Source organism: Canis lupus, chromosome 2 (genome assembly GCF_003254725.2).
Source record: "Canis lupus dingo isolate Sandy chromosome 2, ASM325472v2, whole genome shotgun sequence".
NCBI classification, from domain to species: domain Eukaryota; kingdom Metazoa; phylum Chordata; class Mammalia; order Carnivora; family Canidae; genus Canis; species Canis lupus.
Window position 1 is genome coordinate 15349121 of NC_064244.1, and position 15855 is coordinate 15364975.

Genomic DNA, 15855 nt, shown 5'->3' on the forward strand with positions numbered 1-15855 from the left:
TCACAGGGGCCAAGACCTCCTGCTCTGTGGCCAACAGCCAGGTTCTGCTCTACACCAGCTCCTCCCCTTCCTAGCCACGTGACCTGGGGATAATCATTTAGCTTCTCTGGCTCCCAGTCTCCTCATCCACAAACTACCTTCCTCAGAGGGCAGTAATGAGGGATTTCTAATCATCAACGACTATTATCAACTTTGTTGAGCACCAGCTATCTGCCTGGCACTGTTCTAGGCCCATGGGATACATCTACAAAGAAACAGACCATTCACAAGTATTAGCATGACTTACCCACCAAAAACACTGAGAGCAGCACCTGGAGCAAAATGAACCCTCAAAACATTTCATAAATCTTAGCTCTTAGTAAGACTGAAAGGAGATAGGGCCTGAATGATGGAGAGCATTCCTATTCCTAACACATTTTCCAAATGAGTAAAATTATCAGTTTGCCACCCAACTCACCAGTGTAGACAATCAACCAAACCATAGCATCTTTTGTTGAGAGACTTCCCCGCTTCCTGACAAAGCAGGACAAGTGAAACCTCATAAGTGAACTACTCAGAGGGTAAGTGGAAACAGAAATGTCAGCACCGACCCCAGGAGAGCCCCGTGGGATGCTTTGCCAACCGAAGTGCACAGGGAGAAACACCATTATTTTAGCAAATTACTGCTTTGTTTTTATTTAAAGCAAAAACCTGTGCTCTTGCTTCATTCTATGAATGAGTTGCAGATATTAAGCCAAAGCAGATTTCCCAAGTCCCATTACCCTTTCATTCAATAATTTTGCCCCAAATAGAGCTCTCAGCTTTCACATGAACATCTGCCAAGTTTTTAACCTCTCCTCTCCTCTCTAAGAAATCCCATTTGAGAAGATACAACATCTCCATTCTAGCCCAGAGAGAAAGAGCATGCTTGTGAGAGGTTGAGAAAGCAGGTGGGGAGATGAAGGTTGCTCCAGGTGCAGTCTGTGTGTATTTACAGGGACGCCCGTGCAGCTGCGGGCGCTGGAAGGAATCTGACATCACATCTTCTGAACTTGAACGTTGATTTGGGAAACTTGAACCCTAATTGTTCCATGAGATCTTCCTTCCTTCCTTCCTTCCTTCCTTCCTTCCTTCCTTCCTTCCTCCCTCCCTCCCTCCCTCCCTTCCTCCCTCCCTCCCTCCTTTCCTTCCTTCTCTTTTTCTTTTTTCTTCCTTAATAAAAGCAACCACTCTCCCCAAATCTCCTCAACTCTAAGGACAGAATAAGAATATAGCCAAAAGTTGAAAAGATTTGACCAAGAACATTATCACAAAAGGTCAAAAATAATTCTAGCCTGAGTGCGTTCACTTGTGTGGGTATAAAGTCCAGGGACCCACATGAACATTTCTCTCTTGTACTGAAGTACCTCTTGGACAAAGAAATGTATCTTTGATATGGAAGTGAAACTATGAAACACAGATACGAGATTGCATTTCTCCCCATGACACTTGAAGTTACATTAATGGTAGCATAAGGAGAAAGTAGAGGAGGAGGAAGAGAAGGGAAGATGCTGCTGCAATGTCAGTGGGAGAGCAGCTCAGCTTTCTTAGTTTTTGTTGTCCTTAAGTATCTTTTGGGAGGGTTTTGCTTTGTTTTTGTTTTAAATAGGCTCCATGCCCAGCATAGGGCCCAATGTGGGACTTGAACTCACCAACCCTGAGGTCAAGACCTGAGCCGAGATCACGAGTCAGATGCTCAACCAACTGAGCCACCCAGGCGCCCCTTCATAAGTGTTCTGAATGAACACCTACTGAGTAGGATGTGATTTTGGAAGCAGGACTCTGCTGAGGGCACAGTGGCTTCTCCAAAAGAGGACACTAGACCAGTCTCGTTATCTGCCAGTGTGCCTTCCTGGAAGGGAGGATGTAGTAAAACGAACATCTGAATTCTGTACCCTGTTCCTCTTTTCCACTAAGGGCTCCCCAAGGATAGAACATGCACAGCCACCTTAAGGCAAGGGAAGGAAGTGATCCTCACTCTTGGACACCCACCAAATTTCAGACATGGCTGAGCACCCTACAGACACTCAGTCCTCCTGACAAGCCTCCAAGGGCAGTTTACTCATGAGAAGCTAAGAAGCAGAAAGAGTAAGAACATTGCCCAGGGTTACACATTTCATTGGTGTGGAATCAAGAGTGGAGGCCAAGTTGGTCTGGCCTAAAGCCTGTGGTCTTCCCATTCACTACCTGCCTGCCTCAGTCTTCACTCTGGGAATGAAAACAACACATCCTCCTGTCCAGTTCCCCTTGAGTAGAACTAAGCTAACTTTAGGTGAGTGGTTGTGTATGAGTTTTTTGACAATACTCTTATGAGGCAGATACCTTTTTTATCCTCATTTTATGGATAAGGAAACTGAGGCTCAGATTGATTGAGAAACTCATTCCGAAGTGGTAGGTCCTTACCTGTTTATCCTGAATCCACATTTGTCCAGCTAGGCCTGGCAGGGAACAAGTTGGCAGTATGTGTGTGACCATCACAGACCAGGGAATCTAGAGTTGAGGTTTCACTTCACCTCCGATCATAGGGACCACGGAGGAAGATTCACTCACCCACTTGTCTTTAGGCAACTGCCCAGTCAACTTTCCCATCAATAAACAGCCCTCAAAGAAACCTTGCCCCCCACCCTAACATAAGGGAACCAAGGAAGAGATTGTAGTGGAAAACAAAAACTAAAGCCACATACAGTGGACTTTACACTTTTAAAAATTAGTGTGCTTTTCCGTTCCTTTCCCTTTGCTATCCTAAGAGACACTTTCATTTCTGTCCATTTCCAGGCTACTTCTCCAACTTTCCCTGTGATTCTGTGCATTCCCCAATATGCTTCCAATTAATTCCTTCTCTGATTAAGCCAGAGTCAGTGTCTATTGCCTGCAGACAAAGAACGATGATACTCTATATACTAAATGTGTAAATGTAAGCCATTAATTTATACTTATCTGGAATCCATTTAAGTATAAAATTAAATAATCCCAGGCCCTACTTTTTATTAGAAAAAAAGACAAAGGTTAGGAAACCAAAGAGTGTTTTTGGTTTGGCTTTTGTTGTTTATTTATTTTTATGTAACTTGGGATGTAGAACAATTGTACATGCTTGCATCTGACAACAATTCAAATACATTTGTTGTAGAACCCCTTATGCCTATCACATCACATGCCACAAATTTTTGTTCAGAAGTGAATATATGATAAGAGGGTCTATGAGGATTCACTCAATCCCCTATCCTGTCCTTATCTCCATCACTGGGCAAAGATATTTAATCTTCATAACAACTCCTCTGATTAAAATTCTGAGTGACTTAGGAATCAAAGATGACATTGTACTTAATATTTTATGGATCATCTAGTGCCACAATAATTCTGGGTAACAAATATCTGGGACTCGGTGGTATAAAATAATAAGAATTTATTTTGCTTATGATTCTATGATAAGCTGGGCTCTCTTTCTGGACTTGGCTGGGCTTGCTCTTACACTGACAGTCACTCAAAATGCCTAGGCATCCAGAGTAGGCTAGGCAGCAATGCTGACCTTAACTGGGCTGTCTCATGTGTCTGACAGTGAACTGGCTGTCAGCTGGTCTAGGATGGCCTTGGTTGGGACACCTGGGGTGAGTTGACTCATCTTCTAGCATGGGTATGTTCTCATTTTGAAGGCAGAGGACCTAGAGAGAATACAGAAATGTGAAAGGACCTTTAAAAAAAAATCTGCTTATTTCACGTCTGCTAACATCCCTTTGGCCAAAGCAAGTTAGAGATATATGTCACCTCTCGATGGGAAAAGCTGCAAACGCATTGCAAAGGGCATGGATTCAGGATGAATTGGGGCCATTGATTCAATCCATCTAACACAGAGGATAGTATTTTGAGACTTATAACTCTATACTATGTAATTTTGAAAAGCAGCAGGCAGCCATAGCCACTGTAACCAGAACAGAACTTTTCCACTTTTTAAATAGCTCAGTTTCAACAATATTAAATTTAGTATCTACTATATGCTCAACAGTATGAAAGGGACTATAGGTACTCTCAAGATGGTGTCATGCAGGTAAATAATAGTATAAGCCCCTCAAATATTACATTGTGTTCAGTTTCATCATATTAACAAAAATAAAGTTTATTTGAAGCTGTTTCTATTCATTCAGAGATGAACTCTAACGTCAGACACATATATGACAGCTCAAAAACACAGACTTGACAGTTTGGTGCTTATTAGCATCAAACCAGGATGTATCTCAGGAACATATCACTAAGCAGAGAATTCCAGGGGTGGAGGATTGTTGCTGGGCCCCATTAAGGAGACAAGAGCAAAGACTTGGATAATGTCTTCCACACTGAGACAAGCTTTCTGAGTCCTCAAACAAACAGGTACTTGTAGACATGGCTCTTCGTGAGCAAACACAGTCGTGAGTCCCTTCAGATGAGGCATGCAGATAAAGGCACAGGCAGCTCCAGATCTTTCCTATGCAACCAGTCAGGTCCTAAAGAAAGAACAATGAGATTCAGCTATAGCATCAAATGGGGCCAGGAACACGTGTGTGTGCACGTACACACGCACGCCAACACTCAGGCACATGCATACACCCTCCTGCCATAGGAATTAGAGGAAACATTGATTTCCTTTTTAAAAAGAGAGAAATATTTAAATGATTCTAAAAAGTAAAAAGAATTGGGCCACTACGTCTGCCATCTTTATGTCCCAAGAAAATCCACCTTCCAAGTGTCTTGGTGAGTGACAGCATTTGGAGAGGGATTTGTCTTAAATACATGGCAAAACTGGCCAAGGAAACCTTTCAAGAACATTAAGGCCTCCTAAACACATTGTTTTATGACAATGATTCATTTGTAGGCCCTCCTAAAAGCAATCTAAAAGCTTTTTAAAGAGAAGCATCAATGTTATGGTAGGCTAGTATAACTGTTGAGTAGAAAATGCATTTTTACTACTAAAAAGTCAAATTAATAATAAAAACTAAGTTTACAATTTAGAAATTCCCAAAGGCCTCAGCACTTTGGCATCCTCAGATACATAACCTAAACACTATGGAGGATCCTTTTGAGTGGTTATTTGCATTTTTACTGCATGAGACAATAATGCAAGAACAAGTGGATTCAACCTCAAGTGGCTGGTGGAGGCTCTCAGATCTGCTCTGCAACGTGCTATACACACATTGTACTTATTCCACGACCTCCCTAGGCCCCAGGTTTCCCTGTACAACTCTCACATGCAAGTTTTCCTTGTTACTATCAGAGCAGTTTGCACCAGAAAGTCTTTAGAGCCAACCAAATGTAATTAAGCGTATTTTTCCAACATATAATGTTGCAACAAAGAGGCGAATAGTAGAACCATTTTCCCCAAACCATTTAACAGCCTCCAGGGAGACAGGATTTCCTTTCAAAGTAAACTATATTTCAATTCATAGAATGTTTTTATTACCCAAATTGGACAAAGTAATTGACTGTTTGGGAACCAAGTCCTTCATTGTCTCAATAACAATTAGCTAATGAAACATTGCATAGGAAAATGATAAACTGAAAAGATTCAGGTAAGATTTCCTGCAATCGTTTGCTATAAAACCAATCTTGCCTTCCCCAATTACTCTTTTGACTACTCAAGATACGATCACTACACTTAAATCAATCCTATAACTTGGCACATACACAAGTTTGCAAAAGTACAGCAGTGTTCACCCTAATGAAACAGAGTCCTGATGGTATTTTTATACTGCTTTATGGAGACATTCTAGATAGAATGCAGTCCACATGGGCAGGGTGCAAGCACCCTCTAACTGTAACACTGTTACATTTTATAAATGTATAATTTTTATAAAATTTTTATAAAAAAAAACTGTTGCATTTTTTTTAATATTACATTTTATAAATGATGGGGTTGGGCATTTTTTCTCTTTCCTTAAATCCTCAGCTTTTTCTCCATTCATTTTTATTCTAACCATCAGTGAAAACATTCACTAGCACTTACTAGTGCAAAGTACCATGCTGGGAAGAAGTGGGAGACATTGGCCCTGATCTTAGGAAGTTATGACATAGATAAAGAAAGAAGGTGTGAACACAAAAATATAAGTATCTAACACTTATGTGCCCAAAGCAGTCTATTTTAGAGTAAGATTCACGGTCCAGAATCTGCCTCCTCTGGGTTGGGTGATCAGGTGAGAGTCATACAAGAGAGAGGCTATTGGTGTTGAAAAGTGGGTAGACATGGAATGATGTCCGTATATTTCTAGGAAGGCAATGGAATATGTCGTGATCATTTCTAATTTTCACAGAAGGTGAAAAGGTACATCTCTAGTCTTTGTATTGCCGGTTATATCTTTCTTTTCACACTTCCAGTCTATTCTCTACCTTTCCTAGGAGTCTCTCTTGAATTTTATCCTCACAAACTTTTCAGCCATACTTTTGTACACGGGCACCAACATGAACTGTGGCTACCCCAACATGCACCTCTTTCCAATACTAGAAATACCAATTGGCTTCCGTTTTTCTAGTCACAAATAATCAGACAGAAAGACAGAAATGTGCCCCCAAAGAATCTTGTTTGTGTGCACCTCCTGTAAATGCATGTTTTTTGCTGTTGGTAAAAGGAACATGGATATAATATGGACAGGCCTCATAGATGGCGGTTTGTCTGGGACTCACCCCTCCCTCTACTGTCCCAGAGGTGCAAATTCAGTCAAAAACTAACATTCTTGCTTAAATCTTTAGTCGTTGACCATTCAAAGACACTGCCAGCCCATGTGGTAGATGATTGACATTACTGTCTGGCCAGTGTGGCGCAGTGACCAGGAAATGCTATGCTACCATTGCACTGCCTTGAGCTATAAGAATGTCCCTTCTTTTAAAGTTAGACTAGTTTTAGTCTCAATTCTCTTCTAAAGCAGCAACTTACATTTTCTCCCTCTAACTCTCCAAAACTCAAACTAAGTTTCTGAAAGCTTCTTACAGGATATAGTTCATGCCAAATAATATCTGAAGATACCCATCCTGATAGGTATCCTGATAGATACCTGTTGATTGAGGCGAATCTGGTCTGAGATTGAATTTACGGCACAGTCGTAGTAGGGTCTATCACAGTGAAAGTGCCCACCTCTTGTCAAGCTTGCTCCTTAAGAAGGACTGACCATTCTCCTTACAGTTCTAGTCAGTTCCTGAGACCTAAGGTCTTTGTTATTGTATTTTAAAGACATAAATCCCTTTGAGCAATTGGGGAACTATTAGTAACCAAAGCACAAATCTAAGTGCTCCTCCCAGAGCCTGGATACTCAAAGGGTCTGTGGGCTCAAGTGCATAAGATTGTTTTCATTCAAAATTATGTAAAATATCTTTATCAATAAAATACTGAACTACCCATAGAAATGCCTGTCAATCTTGGTATATGTTGCGTCTTATGAAATATACCAATAAAGATTAAAGTGCTTCAAGCTTCTCAGAGGAAAGACAGTAAAAATGCTAGAAGTCAATCATGAGGATTGTGCAGTTAAAGGGAGGCACAAAGGTGTTTCCAGAATGCTGTGCAGCTGTGAACTACTCTCTTCATGTGTTGATCCTGGGCAGCATTGCTACTTGCAGTTTCATCTCTCAAAGAGAAAATGCAGAAATGGAGAACAAAAGAAGACTCAGACATACAGCAGGTTATGTTAACACCAGCCAGAACACAAGAAGGGATCAGAAGTTACCAAAAAGGGTTGATCAGTGCAGATAATTCATCTGTATGATGAAAGCAAAGAAACTAAAGGAAAAGCCCACACTACCTGATGTCTATAGATCTGAACTATATATTTTGCTAGATTTTCAATTCAGTTTGTGGTTCATAATAGTTAGGCCCTGGGATTGAAGCTCATTTTTTAGAGCAAATATGTAGCACCCGGGAGCATTAGATAATGGCAAGGCCAACTGTGTAAGCAGTAGAGGTGTGCTCAGAAACCCAAGGGCCTGGATCATCTAAGAAGGAAAATAATACTGCTGGTCTTCTTGTCCTGCAGTCTCCACTGAACAGGCTGGGTGAAAGCCGAGACCTAGAAGCAAATAAATGAGGCAGGATCAGAGGAGAACAGAGGCTTGGTCTGCAATGCCATGTAGCCACCAAGCGATTGAAGTTAGGAAGAGAAAGACCTCTGAACACCAGCTTGTTGCAGGGCTAGGAGGCATAAGACAGGGAAGAGACAGGGTCAGCAGACGGCCAAAGCCTGGCTGTCCAACCCACAGTCTCATTCTCTGCTATTTCCCAACATCTTTCCCTGTGTTATAACCAATGCCATAAAGAAGTGTTTCCTTCACTAGCCAAATTATGACCCGAGACTTATTTTCATTCTTAGTAAGTTAGCTTAAGACTGGTAGCAAACATTTTCTCCATGTAAGGAGTGTGTTCCATAACAAACCCAGGAAAGATAAAACAATAACACAACGTCCTTTCAGTGGGAAAAGATAACAAAAGTCTTTTTGTAAACTTGAAAAGAAATTTTGAAAAATACGATTTTTATCATATGGAAAAGAAAAAATTTTAAGGGGAAAGCAAACTCCTGTAGTGTTCATAAATATTGAATTGCTAAATTTGTTAATAAAAATAAATATCTTAGAAAGGAACTTCCTCTACTTGACAAAAAGACTGACTGTTTACCTCTGAGATCAGGAACAAGGCAAGGAAGCCTGCGCTTACCACTCTTACTCCACATAGTGCTTTGAAGCTCTAGCCATAAAATGAGGCAATAAAAAGAAATAAAAGGCGTATAGGTTAGAAAGGAAAAATAAAACTACCCCTATTTGCAGATGACACAATTACATGGAAAATTCCAAACAATATACAAAAAACAAGAACAAAACAAAACACTCCCTAGAACTAATAAATGGGATCAGCAGGGCACAGGATTCAAGATCAACTTTCTAAAAAATTGTATTTCTAGGAGCGCCTGGGCGGCACAATCAGTTAAGTGTCCAACTCTCTTGGTTTCAACTCAGGTCATGATCTCAGGGTCGTGATATCAGAATTGTGAGAGCAAGCTTTGCATTGGGCTCCATGCTTAGCACAAAGTCTGCTTCAGACTCTCTCTTTCTCCCCCTCTGCCCATCCTTCTCTCTAAAATAAATAAATCCTTTTAAAAAATTGTATTTCTAAAAAAAAAAAAAAAAAAAAAATTGTATTTCTAGGGGGATCCCTGGGTGGCTCAGCGGTTGGGCACCTGCCTTCTGCTCAGGGCATGATCCTGGAGACCCTGGATCGAGTCCCGCGTCGGGCTCCCTGCATGGAGCCTGCTTCTCCCTCCATCTGTCTCTGCCTCTCTCTCTCTCTGTCTCTCATGAATAAAAAAATAAAATCTTTAAAAAAAATGTATTTCTATATACTAGCAAGGAACATGTGGATATGGAAATCAAAAATACAATACCATTTACAATTCTCAAAAAATTAATGCTTAGGTGTAAATCTAACAAAACTTTGTATGCTGAATAATATACAATGCTGATGAAAAAAATCAGACAAGATCTAAATAAATGGACAGCTCTTCTGAGCCAATGGCTTGGAAGTTTTAATATAGTAAAGATGTCAATTCTCTCCAAAATGATATACACATTTAATGCTATTTCTATGAAGATCTCACCAAGATTTTTTGTACACATAGACAAAATTATTCTAAAATTTATATGAGAATTCAAGGGAACTAGAATAGTCAAGACAGTTTTTTAAAAGAAGAAAAAAGTAGGAGGGATCAGTTTACCCAATTTCAAGACTTCCTATATAGCTACAGTAATCAAGTCTATGTGGTACTGGCAGAGAGATAGCACATAAATCAAGGAAACAGAATAAAGAATTCAGAAATAGACCTACACAAATGAATTACTTTTGACAAAAATGCAAAAACAAATCAGAGAGGAAGAATCAATGTTTCAAGAAATAATGCTGGAGCAATTGGAGATTCATAGACAAAAAAAACAAGAATGAAAAAAATACAAACCTCAAACCTTGGTCTCACATTTTATACAAAAATTAATTCAAAATATATCACAGATTTTTAAGTAAAACTATAAAACTTTTGGAAAAAAGTCTCCAGGGTCTAAGCCTAGACAGAGTCCTGGGACTTGATAGCAAATGCATGATTCATAAAGTAGAAAGTTGATAGATGGCACTTCATCAAAACTAAAAACTTTCCCATTGCAAAAACAAATAAGCAAACAAACAAAAAACTGTTAAGAAGATGAAAAGACAAGCTACAGAGTGGGGAAAAAAATTTGCAACCCGCATGTCAGACAAAGGACTAGTATCCAGAACTGAACCCTCAACAGTGAAAAAGCAAACAATCCAATTAGAACATGGCAAAACACACATAGGGACATTCCACTAAAGGTACACAAATGGCTGGGATGCCTGGGTGGCTCCGCGGTTTAGCGCTGCCTTCAGCCCAGGGTGTGATCCTGGAGTCCTGTCCTGGAATTGAGTCCCACATCGAGCTCCCTGCACTGCATGGAGCCTTCTTCTCCCTCTGTGTCTCCCCCTCTCTCTCTCTCTCTCTCCCTCTCTCTCTCTCTCTCTGTGTCTCATGAATAAATAAACAAATAAATAATCTTAAAAAAAAAAAAAAGAAGATACACAAATGGCAAATAGGCCTAAGAAAAATGTTCATTATCATCAGCCATTAGGGAAATGCAAAATAAAACCACAATGAGATATCACTAAGCCCCATCAGAATGGCTAAAATAAAAACTAGTGACAACAACTAATGCTGGCAAGGATGCAGGGAAATTGGATCACTTACACATTGCTAGTTGGAATGTAAACTGGTACAGCTACTCTGAAAAACAGGTTGGTAGTTTCTTAAAATTTAAACATGTAATTACCATACAACCTAGGAACTGTATATGTAGACATTTATCCCAGAAAAATGAAGACTTTTGTTTACACAAAAACCTGTACATGTATGTTTTTAGCAACCTAATTCCTCCAAATGGCTCCAAACTAGAAGGAAACAAGTGACCTTCAATGGGTGAATGGTTAAACAGTGGCACATCCATACTGTGGAATATTACACGATAATAAAAAGGAATGAACTATTAATTCACAAACAACCTGGATAAATCTCCAGCAAATTATGCTGAGTGAAAACATAAATTTTAAAAGGTTATATACAGAACGATTCCAACCAAATAGCATTCTTTAAATGATAAGTACTGGTTTCTAAGGATGATGGTGAGAAGGGAGCAGGAAATAAGTGAGAGTGGCTTAAAAAGGGAACCTTAGAGATCCTTATGGTGATGGAAATGTTCTGTATCTTGACCACATCAATTCCAATACCCTGGGTGTGATATTGCACTATGGCTTTATAAGATGTTACCACTGAGGGAAAGTAGGTATCCAATGTCTATGGGATCTCTCTGTATTATTCCTTATACCTGCATGTGAATCTACAATTATCTCAAAACAAAATGTTTAACTAAAAAAAGTATCTGCCTGGGTGGCTTAGTGGTTGAGCCTCTACCTTTGGCTCAGGTTGTGATCCCAGGGTCCTGGGATCAAGTCCCACATCAGGCTCCCCACAGGGAACCTGCTTCTTTCTCTGCCTATGTCTCTGCCTCTCCCTCTGTCTCTCATGAATAAATAAATAAAATCTAAAAATAATAATAATAAAATAAAAAATTTAAAAGTATCTGTTCTGTAAGAAAAACCTCTCTGTGGCATTGATGGCACCTCCTGCTCAGCATCAAAATTAAGTTTGGATTTACAGGGAAAATGACAGAATGGGAAGTTCCTAAGCTCACCTGGCCTCACAGATGCACCTTAATAACACCCACATCCATGTAAATAACCCAGAAAACGGCCTGAAGTCTGGCAGAACAAACTCTCCACTAATTAGAGAAGAAGCCACATGGAAAACATTTGCTAACAATGCAACCACCTTGCATTCTCCTGGAGAGCCATCTTCTCCAACCTGCCCTTGGCAGGGGCCCATGCAAAGTGTCACCAGCAAGCAGCTGTGACCGGACCCAACCCCATTCCAAAGTAGGAAGAGAAGATAACCTTACGTATCAGCTCCACTGTGGCCCCAGCAGTGGCCATGGGGCAGACATCTGGTCTGATTCCAGGCTCTTCCCTCCAATGAAAGCCTCTTGGGAGCAACACAGAGAGAGTGCCCTGAAATCTGATGTACCTGTAGTTCTGGTAAATGTTTGGGGAGACCCAACTCAAGTCCAAGGCAGCCCCACTTTGGCCCACTGACAACACAGGGACTGAGCACAGGCAAAGAGATCCACTGCAGACAACTGGACAGCTCAGCCCCAATAGTAAAGTACACCCAGCACATATAGGAGATACCCCTGAAGCAGCAGGTTCAGGTAAACAAGGGACATCGCAGTGAGGGACACCACAGGACCTCTTGTTCATAAGGCCACCACTTTCAAGAGTAGGAGACAGAGTTGACTTTCCCAGCACATGGAAACAGAGACAAAATGAGGAGACAGAAGAATATGTCCCAAATGAAAGACCAGGACAAAAGCACAGCAAGAAAGCTAAAAATAATAATAATAATAATAAATAAAAAGATAAACAATATGCTTGGTAGAAAATTTAGATTAATGGTCATAAAAATACTCCCTGGACTTGAGCAAAAAGCGGAGAATCTCACTGAGACACTCAACAAAGAGATAGAAAATATAAAAAATAACCAATTAGAGATGAAGAACACAATAACTGAAATTAAAAGTATACCAGAGGGAATAAATAGCAGACGAGAGGAGGCAGAGAAACCAGGCAGTGACCTAGAAGACAGAGCTGAACAGGAGAAAGAAAAAATAACAATAAAGAAACAAGAATAGATTAAGAGAACTCAGTGATACTATCCTATCAAGCATAGTAACATTCACATTATAGGAGTCCCAGAAGGAGAAGAGAAAGAAAATGGGGCAGAAAATGTATTTGAAGAAATAATAGCTGATAACTTCCATAATCTGGGAAATAAAACAAAAATCCAGACCCAAGAGGCACAGAGAGCCCCCAGCAAAATCGACCCAAAGAGGTTCACAAAAAATTATATGCCAACAAGGATAAACACAATTCCTTCTTCCTGCCTCAGGACCTTGGTACTTACCTATCTCCTGCCTTTGCCCACAGCTCTTGGAACGACTATTCTGTTCTCACCTTTCAGATCTCAGTTCAAACATTGTCTTCTCAGAAGGAGCACGACGACTACCTTATCTAAAGCAGCATGCCTGTCCCCCTTGGTCACCACTGAGGCCTTCATGATTTCATCTGAATCGGAAATGAAATTGTCTCTCATCTGTCTCTTCTTCGAGAATGCAGACTCCTTAATAGCTTTAAAATCTTATCCCTCTTGTTCACCGAGAAATATTTGCTGATAGAATAAATGATGTCATTCCTCAGAAGGCCTGAATACTGAAACAATCGTTTCCCTCCTCGTATGTCGGTAAATGGAGGCTTCAGATTCATCCCCTGAGTGTTCACTGAAGTCCTTGGCCCACCTGGGCCCTGGTGTTGGAGTCAGAGCCGCTCTTATCTTCCTTGTCAGCTGGTTCCCCCAGGGCCGTGTCTGAGCCGGGTCTGACCAGGAGAGGAAGGACACTCACAGCCTCAGTCACTGCACATGGATCACAAGGCACGATGCCAGTCTTGTAATTGGCCAAAGAAGGGAACTGAGTGCTGGCACCCCGGCAGCCTCCCTGAGTGCAGGCATCCCCATACCCTTGCCAGGACTTCTGCCTCAGTTTTACGGCTTTGCAGCAGCTCCTGCTGCCTCTCAACCAGGCCCGTCCTCGCTGGCAGGGCTGGTTGCCTGACAGGCCATCTGGCCAGGCTCATGACCCTGCCCCCCTTCGGTGGCCCCTGCGTCAAGAAGTGGTTGTGGTCCTGCCACGAATGAATGGATTGCATGGAAACAGAACCCTGTGGACTCGCCCTGACTGGCTCACAGGGGCCCAGAGTGCACATCTCTTCCTAGCTCCACGTGCCACAGCTTCCCAGCGCCAGCTTGCAGTTGGCCACGATGAAAGTATTCACACCAGAGACATCAGCAAATGTTTCACATCAGGACTTTGTTCCCCCAGAGACCTGGTTGTTAAACATTGCCAGCGCCCTGTTGGCAGAAGTCCACCAGAATTGGAAAAGCTCCTGCTCCCTGGACGTGTCCTGTTGCTTTGCAGTACCACCCAGAGGGACGTTTCCCACGGCGCCTTGAGCCAGCCCCCTCACGTTGGGCCCCAGGAGGCCCCGGCTGCCTTCCCAGGGTTTCAATCTCTATCTCCCCCCACCCACCACAGACACAGGCACACAATGAAGTCTCGTTGGGTTGGAGTCTTTAAAACACATTCTAGCAAACGTGCTGAGTACTTCAAGGTGCTTAGAGAGACACAGAGACAGGCTCCACTCTTACAGACAACACGATCGAATTTGAATGCTACAAAAAAAGAAAGAAAGAAAGAAAGAAAGAAAGAAAGAAAGAAAGAAAGAAAGAAAGAAAGAAAATGCAAACTAGTGTTCATTCTCATGCTCCCTAAGTTTTTTTTTCTTTTTTTCTAGACACTTTTCTAAGTTTTCATAGACCAGTGATAAACACAATTTATATCGCTGATATCATCAAGGGTGCTGACACAAATATGCAGTTGGTTGCCCAGAAGAGAGAAAATAACTCAACACTGTCAGGAGGGTCAGCCTGAGTGCATTATCACATTTGTGTGCCATTAATCACACACTGCCTAGAGACACTCTGTATTCTTATCCAGCCTGATAGTTAAATCTGTGACCATCAACCAGGGAGGGGAATAGTGATGATCAAGAGCATCTAAGGCACTTTTCCAAACTCTGAGCAAGCAACAGCCCCATCTCCTAGTGGCTATGCCCCTTCCTGAAAGACCACTGTTCTGAATATTATATTGCTTATTTTACACACATTTATATCTAGCTCCACAATTAAATTATAAGTTCTTTAAAGACACAGATTTTTGCACATTTGTTGTATCTTCTGAGATTCTCAAGCTGTTCTGACAATGTTAAAGTTAAAATTTTCTGTATGTCAAAAACAGTGTAAATAACAATTTAAGGGCAAATGACAAAATGCTCAATTCATTTGCAACATACCCCATCCATAACGTAATTTTAAAGCCTCATATATTTTATGAGAAAAAAATTCATTCCTTTTCCTCAAGTAGGCAAAGAATAAAAGGGGAAATTCGCAAAAATATGCAGATGGCCAATAAACATTTGAAAATATGATTCACTCTAAATGTTATCAAAAAGTGCAAATTTAAGCAAAAATGGAGTGCCTTCTATACCTGTTGGATTAATTTTAAAATTATTTTAAATTATTACACTTTTTGTAGATAGTTTTTGGGGAAATGGGTGCTAGCCTATATTTCTGGCAGAAATGTACATTGTGTATTGCTAAAAAAGGGAAATTGGAAACAGCATGAGTACACAACAATAAGAAATTCAGTGGATTAAAGCACATACTTGGAACAAAATAACAATAAAACCATGAAAATATTTGTTATAGAAAAATACCTAATGGCATGGAAAAATAGGCATGAAATATAATAATTGCGTCATTGTAGAAAAAATATAAAAATCTACAGAAATATATATTGTTTTGTTATTGCATTTGTGGAACTTTAGTGAGTTCTTTCTTTTGGAAACAGAAAATAATGGACCTCCCCTCCTTCTCCGGTGTTCTTATCCTAACTGGGAATAACTCTTCATATAACAAGCAAAGATCTCTTGAGGCAACTTGTGTCAACAGGCAGATAAAATATATCGCCTAACAGAAGATCATCATATGCATTGAACCCAGGGGTCAAGTTCTCGGTTATGGCTCTGTGGCAGTAATAAAAAGCCCCCCC

General features: G+C 40.7%; 1 long non-coding RNA gene across 1 annotated transcript; it reads right to left on the reverse strand.

Moving 5' to 3' along the window:
• Positions 1-3040: 3040 nt before the first annotated feature.
• LOC118353973 (uncharacterized) lies at positions 3041-13789 on the reverse strand. The gene is made up of 2 exons (XR_004813726.2): positions 13095-13789; positions 3041-4493 (listed from the first exon to the last, which is right to left on the reverse strand). It is a non-coding gene; the product is annotated as an uncharacterized LOC118353973 (long non-coding RNA).
• Between the last annotated feature and the right edge of the window lie 2066 nt (positions 13790-15855).